At 43.8% G+C, this 14061-nt stretch overlaps 1 protein-coding gene across 1 annotated transcript in view; it reads left to right on the forward strand.

The window, feature by feature from the left end:
- Positions 1–14061, forward strand: part of MYCBP2 (MYC binding protein 2) — a 191813-nt gene that overhangs the window by 16688 nt on the left and 161064 nt on the right. The window lies entirely within an intron of this gene.

Below are 14061 nucleotides of genomic sequence, written 5' to 3' on the forward strand. Positions count from 1 at the left end.
TATAAAGCAACTTAGTTCTTGCAATAAAATGGTCCCCCAATTTTGAGATTTCTTCAGTTTTTCTGATCAACCCTGATAACCCTTTTTTCTTTAGTATTGCTTTTCTTATATTTTGAAGCCCTTACAGCTGAGCTTCTGTAGCAATGAGACAGTGAATAGTAAGTCTCTTGCTGACATGGGCACTGGTACTTATCACCTATGGTTCTCCGTTATTGTATTTGATATTAAGATGCCTTGAAGCTAGATTACAAATTAACAGCTGTTTTGGAGCATTTTGGAGGATGGAGTAAATGGCATGGGAAATAGGGAAGCCCAGCAGAGAATGCAATTGCTTTAATGTCTCTCTGCCCTTCATCTATGTGATCATGTGTCAGATAGTTACCTGCTTACAGAAGATAAGGAAAAAACTCAAAATGCACTTTGTAATAGTTTATCAGGAGAGTACCTCCTGGTTTTCTGCATGGCTAAGAAGTCTGATGGCATATCTGATAGAAAACGTAGCTCTGCCTTATTATAAGTTAAAACAATTACAGTGTTGAAGGCAAGAACAAAGAAAGAACAGGCTAGAAAGTAGTTATGTATTTTCATAAGTATGACGAAATTCCCCCTTAGAGTGGCTGGAAAAATCGACTGAGGCAATTTCAAAGCTTTTGGGAGAATTATTACCTTGGAGAATTCATAAATTGATAAACTGTGTGACTAAAAAATGAGTAAAGAATGACTGAAGTTACTCTAGTACAGTGGAGTTTTTGGGTGTGTTGCCTTCCACCTGTCAATTTGACCACCCCTGTTCTAGCTGAAACTACTGTAAGGTGGATTTAAAACTACACATAAGACCACCCTGGAGGGGTGCTCTGGAAAGAGCTGTCAAGGGGCTGTCCAGGGAAGTACAAAAGAGGCAGTAATTCTTGTTCTGCATCTGGATCTGTCCTAGGTCCTGAACTGTTAGTCTTCATCACTGACAATTCCACTGTGGGAATTGAGATGGTGGATGAAAAAGTTCATAGAAGATTCAAAACTAGGAAACACTACAGATATACTGGAGTAATAACCTCAGCAAATGCTTAATTTCAAAACCAAACAAAAATCCAATCAACAAAAAAAACAAACACCCCTCCCCCCCCAAAAAAAAACAAACCACCAACCCCAAGACCCCAAACCTAACTAGCAAACACAGATGTAAAACCAACACTGAATAAAAGGTGAGGTAGAAGTTCCTCATGACAGCTTCTACACATTGTATAGAATTATAAAGTGCGTGTGAATGCTCCATCCCTGGCAGTGTTCAAGGCCAGGTTGGATGAGGCCTTGGGTGATATGGTTTAGAGCGAGGTGTCTCTGCCCATGGCAGGGGGGTTGGAACTTGATGATCTTAAGGTCCTTTCCAACCCTACCTATTCTATGATTCTATGTGATTTAGCAGTGTCATGCTGTGTTGGAGTGTTTCAGATATTTTCCTTCCCCGTTTCCCCCCCCCCCCCCCAAAATTCATGAGAGGGATTCTTTTGAGTAGGAAACCTGAATTAATTACCAACCTTTTAGTTGCACTTCAGGATTGTGGCGCTTATTTTCTCTCTCTCTCTCTCTGTGTCTCTCTCTCTTTCACCCCTCCCTCCCCCTTCCCTCAACAAGAAGGACTAAGTACAAGTATAAGAGAATAGTGAAATTAGACATCAGTGAGGTAAATGATTTGTGGTTTAGGCTGAAGGAACTGAGACTGCTTAATTGACTTATTTTTCCTCAGACCTGAAAAAGAAATCTAGGTATAGAAAAGGAGGAAAATAAACTGATTTTTCTACAGAGAGGGTATATATATATATGTATATATTTATATATATGTAGGGAGAGAGATGTTTAGTTGCCATAAGGACAATTTAGAAAAGCCCTCACAAAGAGCTTTCTAGTAGGATTGCTGAGGACATGGTGGAAAAGTGATCATTAGCAGTGTCTAATATCACAGTATCACAGTATGCTAGAGATCGGAAGGGACCTCAGAAGATCATCTAGTCCAGTCTCCTTGCCGGAGCAGGAACACCTAGATAAGTTTACACAGGAATGTGTCCAGACGGGTTTTGAATGTCTCCAGAGAAGGAGACTCCACAAGCTCCCTGGGCAGCCTGTTCCAGTGTTCTGTCACCCTCACTGAGAAGAAGTTTCTTCTCAAGTTTAAGTGGAACCTCTTGTGTTCCAGTTTGTACCTATTACCCCTTGTCCTATCATTGTTTGCCACTGAGAAGAGCCTGGCTCCATCCTCGTGACACTCCCCCTTTATATATTTATATACACTAATAAGGTCACCCCTCAGTCTCCTCTTCTCCAAACTATAGAGACCCAGCTCCCTCAGTCTTTCCTCATAAGGGGGATGCTCCACTCCCTTAACTGTCTTAGTTGCCCTGCACTGGACTCTCTCCAGCAGGTCCCTGTCCTTCTTAAACTGAGGGGCCCAGAACTGGACACAGTATTCCAGATGAGGTCTCACCAGGGCAGAGTAGAGGGGAAGGAGGACCTCTCTCGACCTACTAACCACCCCCCTTCTAATACACCCCAGGATGCCATTGGCCTTCTTGGACACAGGGGCACAGTGTTGGCTCATGGTCATCCTGTCGTCCACCAGGACCCCCAGGTCCCTCTCCCCTACACTGCTCTCTAACAGGTCGTTCCCCCACCTATACTGGAACCTGGGTTTGTTCCTGCCCAGATGCAGGACTCTACAAGGACTCTACACTTTGCCTTGTTATATTTCATCAAGTTATTCCCTGGCCAACTCTCCAGCCTGTCCAGGTCTCGCTGGATGGCAGCACAGCCTTCTGGCGTGTCAGCCACTCCTCCCAGCTTAGTGTCATCAGCAAACTTGCTGATAGTACACTCAATTCCCTCATCTAAATCATTGATGAATATATTAAATAATAGTGGTCCCAGTACTGACCCTTGAGGCACTCCACTAGATACAGGCCTCCAACTAGACTCTGCCCCATAGACTACAACTCTCTGGCTTCTCTCCTTCAGCCATTTCACAGTCCACCTCACTACGTGATCATCCAGACCACACTTCCTCAATTTAGATGTGAGGATGCTGTGGGAGACTGTGTCAAACGCTTTGCTGAAGTCAGGGTAGACCACATCCACTGCTCTGCCATCATCCATCCACCGTGTTATTTCCTTAAGAAATTCTATGAGATTGGTCAAGCATGACTTCCCCTTGGTGAAGCCATGTTGACTGCCCCTCATAACCCTCTTATCCTTGATATGCCTTAAGATGGCACCAAGATAAGGTGTTCCATCACTTTCCCAGGGATGGAGGTGAAGCTGACTGGTCCATAGTTACCTGGGTCCTCCTTCTTGCCCTTTTTGAAGACAGGAGTGACATTTGCTTTCCTCCAGTCCTCAGGCACCTCTCCCGTTTCCCAATTCTTGGTAAAGATGATGGAGAGTGGTCTAGCAATGACCTCTGCCAGTTCCCTCAGCACCCGCGGGTGCATCCCATCTGGACCCATGGATTTATGGATGTCCAGATTGCTCAACTGGTCTCTAACCCATTCCTCATTGAGTAAGGCAAACCGCTCCGTTGACCTGACTTCATCTGAGGTCTCAGAGGTACAGGGCTCTTCAGGACTGCCTCCGGCAGAGTAGGCAGAGACAAAGAAGGCATTCAGTAACTCTGCCATCTCTGTATCTTCTGTCACCAGGGCACCTGTCCCGTTCATCAGCGGGCCTACATTGCCTCTGGTGTTAGTTTTACCTGCCATGTATTTGAAAAAGCTCTTTCTGCTGTCCTTGACCCCTCTTGCCAGATTTAATTCTCAGGAGGCCTTAGTCATCCTAGCAGCTTTCCTACATCCTCTAGCAGCAGCCTTATATTCCTCCCAAGTGGCCAGCCCCTCCTTCCATGACCTGTAAACTGTCCTCTTCCACTTTAGCATACCTTATTTAGCAACACAGGTCTCCTGGCCCTCTTCCTTGACTTCCTACATGTCGGGATGCTCTGATCTTGTGCTCGGAAAAAGCAGTCCTTGAATGTCAACCAACTGTCTTGGGCCCTTTACCTTCAAGCAGCCTTGCCCATGGGATTTCCCCTAGCAATTGCTTGAAAAGGCCAAAGTTTGCCCTGCTAAAGTCCAGGGTTGCAATTCTACTTGCTATTCTACTGGCCCTGCCACACAAGATCCTGAATTCCACCATCTCGTGGTCGCTGCAACCAAGGCAGCCGTCAACCTTCACTCCTTTGACCAGACCCTCCTTGTTAGTGAGGATGAGATCGAGCAGCGCTCCTCTCCTGGTTGGTTCATCCACCATTTGCATGAGGAAGTTATTATCCATACACTGGAGGAACCTCCTGGACTGCGGCTGGGTTGCCGAGTAGTCCTTCCAGCAAACATCAGGGAAGTTAAAATCCCCCACGATGACCACGGCCTGTGACTGTGAGGCCGCACTCAGCTGCCTGTAGAAGGCCTCATCAACTTCCTCACCCTGGTCTGGTGAGTAACAGACACCCACAACAGTATCGTCCCTGCCAGCCTGCCCCTTAATTCTCACCCACAGACTCTCAACTCGCTCGTCATCTGTCCCCGGACAGAACTCAACGCATTGTAGCTGCTCTCGCACATAAAGAGCAACCCCACCACCCCGCCTGGCTGGCCTGTCTTTCCTGAAAAGGACATAGCCCTCCATGACTATATTCCAGTCATGTGAGCTGTCCCACCACGTCTCTGTAATTGCCACCAGGTCATAATCTCCTGACTTAACACAGGTTTCTAGCTCCTCCTGCTTATTTCCCATGCTGCGCGCATTGGCGTACAGACATTTCAGGGAGCGAGCCGAGCACACCGATTTCACCCTAGGATTACAGGAGGCCTCCCAGTCTTCATCAATTCCGGAGCGCTGTCCCACTGAGGCAAGCCCAGCTACAACCCCATCCCCCTTCGAATCTAGTTTAAAGCTCTCCAAATGAGCCCTGCTAATTCTTGCCCCAGCATCCTTTTGCCTCTGTGAGATAAACCTTTCCCACATGCCATTGTCCAGACTGGTGCCCTGTAATACCAGCCGTTATCAAAGAATCCAAAGCCCTGCCTGCAGCACCAGCCTCGAAGCCAATCGTTTATGGACTGAATTTTCCCATTCCGTCCCACATCATCAGTGGAAGATGGAAGGAGTGAGGAGATCACTTGAGCCCCAGAGTCTTTTACCATCAGCCCCAAGGCCCTGTAGTCTTTCTTCATCCCCCTCAGACTGCTGGAAGCAGCTTCCCCCTCACCCCTCTGGAAGACCAGCAGCGGGTAGTAGTCTGTCAGGTGCACCCGGTTGGGGATCGGCCTGGTGATATCCCTGATCCGGGCTCCAGGCAGACTACACACTTCCCTATGATGAGGGTCAGCTCTGCATATTGGGCCCTCTGTTCCTCTCAGAAGGGAATCGCCTACTACAATGACCCTTCTTTCTTTCTTATCAGAGGCAGTCTTGAGGTGCGAAGCCTTTTCCTATGTGGCCTTGTAGGCGGGCCTTGCACCACATCCTCACCTACATGTCCTTCAAGATCCAGGGCCTCAAACCTATTACAGAGGGACAACTGGGGAAGCAGGGCAGGAAGGGAGGAGGGTTTCCCACGACGCCGAACTGGAACTTGCTTCCAACCCTTGTCATCTTTTTGGTCCCCTACCTCCGCGCGACAGCTACAGGGCGTGGGGCTGTCTCGGGCCATCCCCCTCTGTCTGAGAGGGCAGGGGGTCCATCCCCTTTTGGGGGGTATCTCCCTGGAGCCATTCCAACTGGCCCGCTAGGGAGTTACTTCCGCAGTCGATCTCCCTTTCACGCTCCCTGATGCTCCTCAGCGTCTCAACCTCCTCCTTAAGTTTTGCCACCAAGCTAAGCAGATCTTCGACCTGCTCACACCTCACACAGGTGGAATGCTGTCCTCCCTCCGCCAGCAGTAGCAGGCTCTGGCACTCCCTGCATCCAGAGACCTGAAGAGCCACGGTTTGGGACGGAGTCTCTGTCTGAGTTGCTACAGTCTTCTTACTGCAAGCTCTCTTTCTGGAGGAGACCATATTGGTCAGCAACATGACCTACTTGTTTCTCCCTGCGCCTGGTGGGCAGCCACGTGTTGCTGCCCTCTCAGAGGCTCTTTCAAGGCAGGGGCCAGGGGGATGGTCACCGTCACTGTGGGAATGCCCCTCGCCACGTCAGCCGCTCTCGCAAGGGCTGCCGGGGCTTCGGGGATTGGGAAATGTCGGGAATCACGATGCCCTTGTGCTATCCCCTCTGATTTTCCTAATCTCAGTTGAACCTCGCGGTCGCTGAACCGTGCCGGCTGCGGCTCTAGCTGGGCTAGCTCCGATCAGCTGACTGAGTATCTCCACAAGGAAAATGCCTGTAAAGAATGAAGCAGAATTTGACTAGGCCTGTGCTGGACCAGGGAATGGAAAGACTGGCTTTTTGGGGTCCTTTCTAGACACTGTTTTTAATGATTCTGGAGTACCCTTCTCTTGTCAAACTGTATTTTAGATTTCCTGGGGACATTCACAAATGTCCTGTGCCACTGAAGTTTGGAGAAGTTTTGTTAAAGGTTCTGTATTCTATGTCCACGTGGATCCATCTGCACAGAGAAACTCCAGGTTGTTGCATGTAAACTTGTTCTTTGCTGTGCATGTTTTATTATACCCTTGGGCATTGATTATATCCAAGAAAGTGTGGATCAATTCAAGTGACTGGCTTGTCTTACACATTTTAAATGTGGTAGAGTGGTTTTCATACGTTGTTCTCTTGTAAGGGTTATGTAATGTTGTAGGTTTGATTGTGCTGACTAATTCCCGTAGAAGTCTGCTCTTATGCCTGAATTTGCTGTATGTTTGCTGATCCAGATGGTGAACAGATGAAAAGCTCAGTATGTCTCTACTTGGAAGCATAATCAGAAACATGGCATGACACCAGGAAAAATGCTAAACTTGGAATGAGGAAAAAAAGGTACTCTTTCCACAATGTACAAGCACATTTATTGAAGTCAAATTTTACTTTAGTGTGTAAACAAACAGTGAGGGATCACAGAATTTATGAGATTAGAAGGGATCTCTGGAGACTGTCTAGTCCAACCTTCTTGCTCAAATTAGAATCAACCAGATCAGGTTGCTCTGGACATTGTCAAATTGGATTGATAATATATTCAAGGATGAATCTATTCAAGAAAGAATATAGCCTCTCAGGGCAACCTGTTCCAGTGTTTGACCACTCTTACAGTTCTTATGTTAAAATGGAACTTCAGGACTTGCTCCAGTAAGTGAGTCTCTCAAGTACTGGGGAGACCAAAACTAATTATGGTACTCCATATGTAGTCTTGCTAGTGTTGTGTAGTATGTAAGAGCCAACTCCTCAACCTCCTGTCAGCAGTTTTTCTAATGCAGCCCAGAAGGCTGTGTGCCATCTTCACTTCAGGGGCAGTGTTACTGGCTCATGTTCACTATAGCTACCATGAGGACCTATAGCTTTTTTTTTCCCTTAAAACTACTTTCCAGCCAGTTGGTTGACAGTGTGTACAGGTACCTGAGGTGGTTCCTCTCCAGATGCAGGACTTTGCAATCCCCTGTTAATGACACTCCCGGTGGCCCATTCCATCGACCTGTTAAGTTCCCTCTGAATGGCAGCAAAACCTTCTGGTTTATCAGCCACTCCTCAAAGTTTTGTGCTATCTGCAAACTGTCTTGAAGGTATGCTCTGTCCGATCACTCACAAGCCTGTGACTGTAGCAGTTTGGCCTCTTCAATTCACATTTATCTAGCCTATACTTCATCAGTTTGTGTATGGGGGTGTCATGATTGACAGTGTCAAAAGCCTTACTAAAAGTTAAAATAAAATCCACTGTTCTCTAGTCAGGCCTTAAGCCAGCCTACTCATTGTAGAAGACTACCAGGTTGGTCAAGCATGCTTTCCTCTTCATAAATCCTAGCTGACTATTCGCTATCCTGTCCTTTGTGTGTTTGGATTGCCTGATCTTCCCTCTTGGCCTTCCTGAAGATAGGAGTGACATTTGTTTTCTTCCAGTTCTCAGGAACCTATGCTAGTCACTGTGACTTTTCAGAGACTGAGAGTTGCCTTGCAGTATCATTGGCCACCTCCTACAGTACTTGTGGGTACATTCTGTCAGGTCCTGTGACTTACTTAAATGTTCCCTAACCTGAGCTTCCTTCACCTCACTTCCACCTCTTGTATGCTTCCTTTTTATGCTTGAACTTTGTCAGGAGCTTGTTGTTCATCCATGCAGGCCTTCCTTTGACTTCCTGCATGTGTGAAAATGTGATCCTTGAAACTATCAGCCAGCTATTCTGCACCCCTTTCTATCCAGGAGACTGTATTCCATGAGGGTCTTCAAAGTAGATTGCTGAACAGGCCAGAGTCTATTCTTCTGAAGGCTAGGGTTGTGATCCTTCTTTTGCCTTGTTTCCTTCTTTGAGCTTCCTGAACTTCACCTGCATTATCACTACATCCGTGACTGCCCTCAGCTTTCATGCACCTGACTGGTTCTTTCTTGTGTCAAGTTCAGCAGAGTGCCTTCATTCCATGACTCCTTGACCACCTGTGTCATGAAATTACCATCCATGCACTCCAGAAACCTCCTGCATTGCTTGTGCCCTGCTGTGTTCCTTTCCAGCAGATACTGGGATAGTTAGCTCAATTAACATCCCCCATAAGGATGAGGACCTGTCAGTGTGAGGTTTCTGATCTACTTCTCCCTGATCAGAATGTGTATAGTAGACACCCAAAACAATATTGGTAATACTGGCCTACTCTCTAATTTTAATCTTTAAACTCTCAGTTGGTTTACCATCAGCTGTTGCATATTCTGAGTCACAAAAAGAACAGGGATGTGTTTCGCAACAACTGTGATGAAAGTCCTGGTGAAGTTTCAACATGGGAAGGTAAAGGAGAGCCATGGTGGAAACTGAATGGTGGAAAGTGGAAGTTGCTGTGTTTGCTGTATTCTCCTGAAGTATAATACGTACCTCCCAGTGATCAAAAGAAGAGAATAGTAACATCATCACATTTTCTGGGGAGTCATTCTGTGTTGATGCAGCTTTGTTTAGTCAAAACAGCTTTTATTCCCCACCTCCCTTTTGTATGTAAGTCTGTAGTACTTAAGTTCTCCAGCGGTGACTTAGGAGTAGTGGTATTTTTCTGTGTTACTGGGTGCTGGTAAAGAAAAGGCTGAGAAGCTGGGGGCAGTCAGATATTGTAATATGCTTACTCAAGGAGCAAATCACAAAGGCATATAGATTTTTGCAAGTCAGGTACTCCTCTGTCAGTTTGTGGGCAGAACTTAAGGTAGGTAAGATGTGGCACTGTGGCTGATGTTGTAACTACTTTGGACCAGTTAGCCTTCCTGTAGTACCACTGCCTTTATGGTGAACATGATATTCTATCATGTAGTGACAACCTCTGGATAATGTGTTTTGTAATTTGTAGATCCTCTGTGACAATAATATACCATACAAAGAAAGCTGTCGAACGGCACTAGTCTGATATCTGTGATTTAGTCATTATGTGATTGCTGCACAGTAAAATGAGTACTGCTGATCTTGCACTGTTATTCCTTATGAGTGAGGAAGCTGTGGAGGAAGCATTACTTTTCAGCCTATGTCCTCATGGCAGTACTTGCATTTTACTGCCCTTGTGTAAAGTGTGTTGGTAAATTTAAAGCTTTTTAAGGAGCTCGATGCTGTGATGAAAGACCCTGAGATGTGATGGTGACTACATGAGTGATAATTTGCCGTTGCTGGATACTTGATGGTTTCAGCCTGGGATTTTACTTTGGACTGTTCAGAAGAAAATGCTTGCTGTTTCTTGTTCAACTTGATTGACCACCAGCAGCAATAACTAACCAAGTGAAGGGAACGACAGATTTGTTTGACACCACAAATCTGACTTTCATGTCAGTGTTATTGAATGATTGCTGCCTATTAAGAGCATTTCCACTAGCCCTCAAATGCTTAAGCTAACTGTGCAGAGTAAGCACCTATGGAAATAAAATAATACAATGTAATTGTCATTTGTCTGGGTACAGCATGACTTTTGTAGACCTCTCCTGTCAACAGTGTACTTCGTCCCCGAGATGTTTAGCCATTGAACCAGAGCAAGCAAGTTTAGACAGATACACTGAGTCGAAGTCAGTTGGAAGCTTTTAAAATTCTCGTATGTGTTAGCATATGGCTTATTAAACTCACTCTTTTCTGAAGTGTACTCAAGGATTTAATCAACAATAGAATGACTGTGTCTAATGCTGTACTAGCTGCTGTGACCTTTGGTAGCATGTTTCAGATAGAAACAAAGGGTTTAGGTCAGACAGTAGTTAAATAACGCTTGTGCTGTTCTTATTCTACCTCAGCAGCAGAGACAGAATAGTATTTTTTCCATTCATTAGTGACACCTTTAGTGTAATATACAGCCTAGAAGAGCTTGTGCAGGTGTGACACTATTAACCTAAGGTTAACGTGTTAACCTATATTGAGTAATTGAGTAACAATATTGAGTGGGAGTGCACTCAACACGCAAAGCTTCCTTCTCAAATTTAAGCCTATGAATTGCAATTCAGGACTGTTGTGACTTTGAGGCTCTGTTTGCATTTCCCTCAGCTCTTTTGAACAGAGGAAGAGCAATGGTGTTGAGACGACTGGAGAGTGTCCCCCTAATAATGCAGCAATTATTGCAAGTGCTAGTTAATGCTGCTTCTGGTTTGAAAACAGATAAACTAAGCATGTTTTTACTCTCTTCAGTGACAGATGCTACAAAACTGAATAGAAGTTGTAATCATATAATTTAACAGCTATTTTAAGTTGTACAGAACTTGCTTGTTGCCCATCCTTCCCCCTTTTTTCCCCCTTTGGTTTGAGACAGTTGTTCCATGCTCCAGGGCTGAATATTTGAGGCCTTTGCTTTTATTCTGAACAGATTTTTCTGTGAAGGTTGTAACTCTGTCTTTGGGTCCATTTGCCACAAGTATTTTCTTGTCAAGGAATCTTCATGCTCTGCACTCATTTGACTTGCACTTCGTTTGTGGTCCAATTGAAAACTGCTAACTTAGTCTCAAATGTTAAATGGCTTGAAGCAATTTGCAGAAAACCTACCTAAGCTTTGCTGATAATCAGTGTTTGTGTGAATTAAATGGTATCAACAGCTCAGTTAAAGGCTAAAAGCCTTCTGCCACTGAAGCAAATTGTCAGCATAGAGTTTTAGGACTTCTGCAAATGTCAGCTTATAGCAATTTACAGTTGTTAACCCAAAACGTAATTAACAATTTAGCTAAAAAATCCAGCTGAGCCATATCAGGTCTTGCTGATCTTCAAGCAGCAAAAAAGTCAGGCTTATAATTAACCCATGTGGTTTCCAACAGGAAATTACTCATAATCTGCTTAATGTTGTTTTTCGTGAATATACTTGCCCACGTTTTATCCTTTCTATCTGAATATTTAAACCTCTTGGCATGATGGTATATAGCAGTAGAAGTGTGGACAATCATATCCACAGTGTTGATGAGGGTGTTTTATTTTTTTAATTAATCACTAGTTCTAAAATTTCATTTGGATACAGGGGGAAAGTATGCTTCCCAACAAGAATGTTGGGGTTTCAGTATCCTTGAGGTTTTGTTTTAAGAAAAAATAGGGAGATAATGTGGATTCTTGATGTGGCATTCCTATATGTCCCAAGTTGTTCCCATGTGAAAAATAGTTCAAGCCCAAGACCTGCCGAAGATAGTGACTGCTAGAAATTATCTAGGAAATACTAGGAATGACTAGGAAAATACTAGGAATGACTAGGAAATGTTTGTACTTCTGGCTTGCTTAATGGTTGATGTATGGATGATCATAGCACCACCACTTGGAATCAGAAAGAGGAAATAAAGCCCATTGCTGATCTCTTCTGTTTGCTAATTGGAGAAAATGTTGTCTAGGTATTATTGACAGATGAGGTTAGTCTGTAAAATGGTGGGAGTTCTAGATGTGTACATACATACAAATACATGCAAAAATGCAGGGATTGATCCTGTGACATATTTACAAGAAGAAAAAGTGCTTAGAATGTTTGCAGACCATAATGAATTTGGAAAGTTTGCAAGGATTTTGTCAAGCAGGATTAAATTTGAAATGTTTTGGCAATTTTAGTGTCCCTAAAAAAAAAACCAATCCCAAAACACAAACAAACAAAAAAACCCCAACAAAACATACAAGAAAAAAAAGCAATGCTTATCAAGTTGTCTCTGGAAAGTGCAAGTTGAACTGTGTTTAAAAGGCATAATTAGAGGCATAAAAGGCACAGCTAGCTAAATGGTATTGGAAGCTCAGTTTACAGATCTGCAGGAAAGCGTTTTCAGGTTAGTCTGGGTTACATAGGTCTGCCATCGCATATTGCTGTGAAGCTGCCAAATAGTACCTGAAATACAGTTTGAAGTGTGACTTTGAAGACGTATGAGGCAATTCTTCTTCCTCTTCTTGACAGCATATAGTAAGTCCCTTTTTCAGTTCAGGTCAATGTGGTTTACTTGTGTGAACCAAGAGAGTTCAAAAGAAATCAAAAATAAATCAGGATATTATCAGGACTTTGACAAAAGGTTATGTGGTCCAGAGAAGGAGGACGAATGGCTACAGAATGGGAAGGACTGCACTGTTCTTCATGTTTGACAGTAGAATAAAATTAACTGCATTAAACCCTCCTTAAATAGGTTGTATATTGTTATATATTGAAACTGTGCTGTTGAAGGAACTTTGGGAGGTTACCTAGGTTCTCCTTATAAGCCTTAATTTACCTGGGAGGGTGAAGTGTTCCTGGGGGAGGGAAGGGGGGGTCCCCATCACTGAATCACTTAACTCCAGAATTGTTCCTTATATGAAAAGGGGTGAGTTGGTTTGCTTCTTCAGGAAGTGTCTTGGTGAGGAGTGTACTACTTCTTTGTTAATAGGTGAAGATGGACAACACAGTGAAATTTCTAGCAGGTAGCTTTCTTGGGATACTCTGCAGGTGTTGAGTTCATTTTCTGACTGCCAGGCCATTGTTCAGACTTTAGTCACCACCTTTTGACTGCTGGACCATGAGACTTGTGTTCTCTTGCATTCTGAATGCTGTACAGGAGAGACTAGTAATCAGTATGTTTTTAGTCTTTTGAAATTTTTATTTAGACCAGGGCTTTTTTTGAATAAAATACCAAGTTTCTCCTGATTCTCAGTCTCTTTCAAATTTGTTACCTGAAAGTGCAACTCCCTTCTACCTGTGACTTTCAGATTCCATAGTTTTATTTTCCCAACTATTCTGGACTGTGAACTATCTGAGTAATGTTTTAAGTGGTATGCAGAATGTGTTAGTAGCTGTTGTTTAAAGTCCTGTAGAGGATGAGTTGTATGCTGCACAGATGACATCTGTTTTTTCTTTGCAGAGGGTTTGTAATCTGAACAGACCAGAGAAACGTAGAGTAGCTTAAAAAGTGTTCATCTTGGAGTAATCTCAGTGATGGTGACAAAATAATCGTGTGTGTGTGTGTGTATATGGTGTCTGGGGGAGGGGGTGTTATCATTTATTTAAATTAGTAGTAAAATGGAGGAGAGAGAATGTGACAGGAATGAGGTGTGGGCAGAAGAGGATTAGAAGAGTTTATGTTAGCTGTAATGTAAAGAAATGGAAATGAAAAGTCTGTAAGCTGAGGTTGGGAAAAGTCCAGACAAAAATTTAAAAGTTTGTGTTCAGAAATTGCAGTGTCTTCCACCAGCTGAGTTTTCTGCCAAATAATACATTTTTAAAGCTTCCTTTTTGTCTTGGAGGGCTTGAATCTTTATCTGGTAAAGCATTCACAAAACATGTGTTCTGTAGAATAGAACAGGTTATCTTAATGAGGATCATCAGTAATTCTTGTTTCTAGCATTGGTGTGGCACTAATGGACTTCTAATAGAAACAGTAGGGTAAAACAGTATAAAATACAGGTGTTTTTTTGTCTGTCCTAGCATATATTCTGCTTAAATTGATGAGACTAAAGGCCCCTAAAGCAGTGAAGCATTAGGAAACTATCATTTTATGTGCTTTATATTCTGAAATTC

The sequence above is a fragment of the Neopsephotus bourkii genome, unplaced genomic scaffold, assembly GCF_033783945.1.
Source record: "Neopsephotus bourkii isolate Nb327-2 ecotype Australia unplaced genomic scaffold, CSIRO-AGI_Nbou_v1 NB_1394, whole genome shotgun sequence".
Taxonomy (NCBI): Eukaryota; Metazoa; Chordata; class Aves; order Psittaciformes; family Psittacidae; genus Neopsephotus; species Neopsephotus bourkii.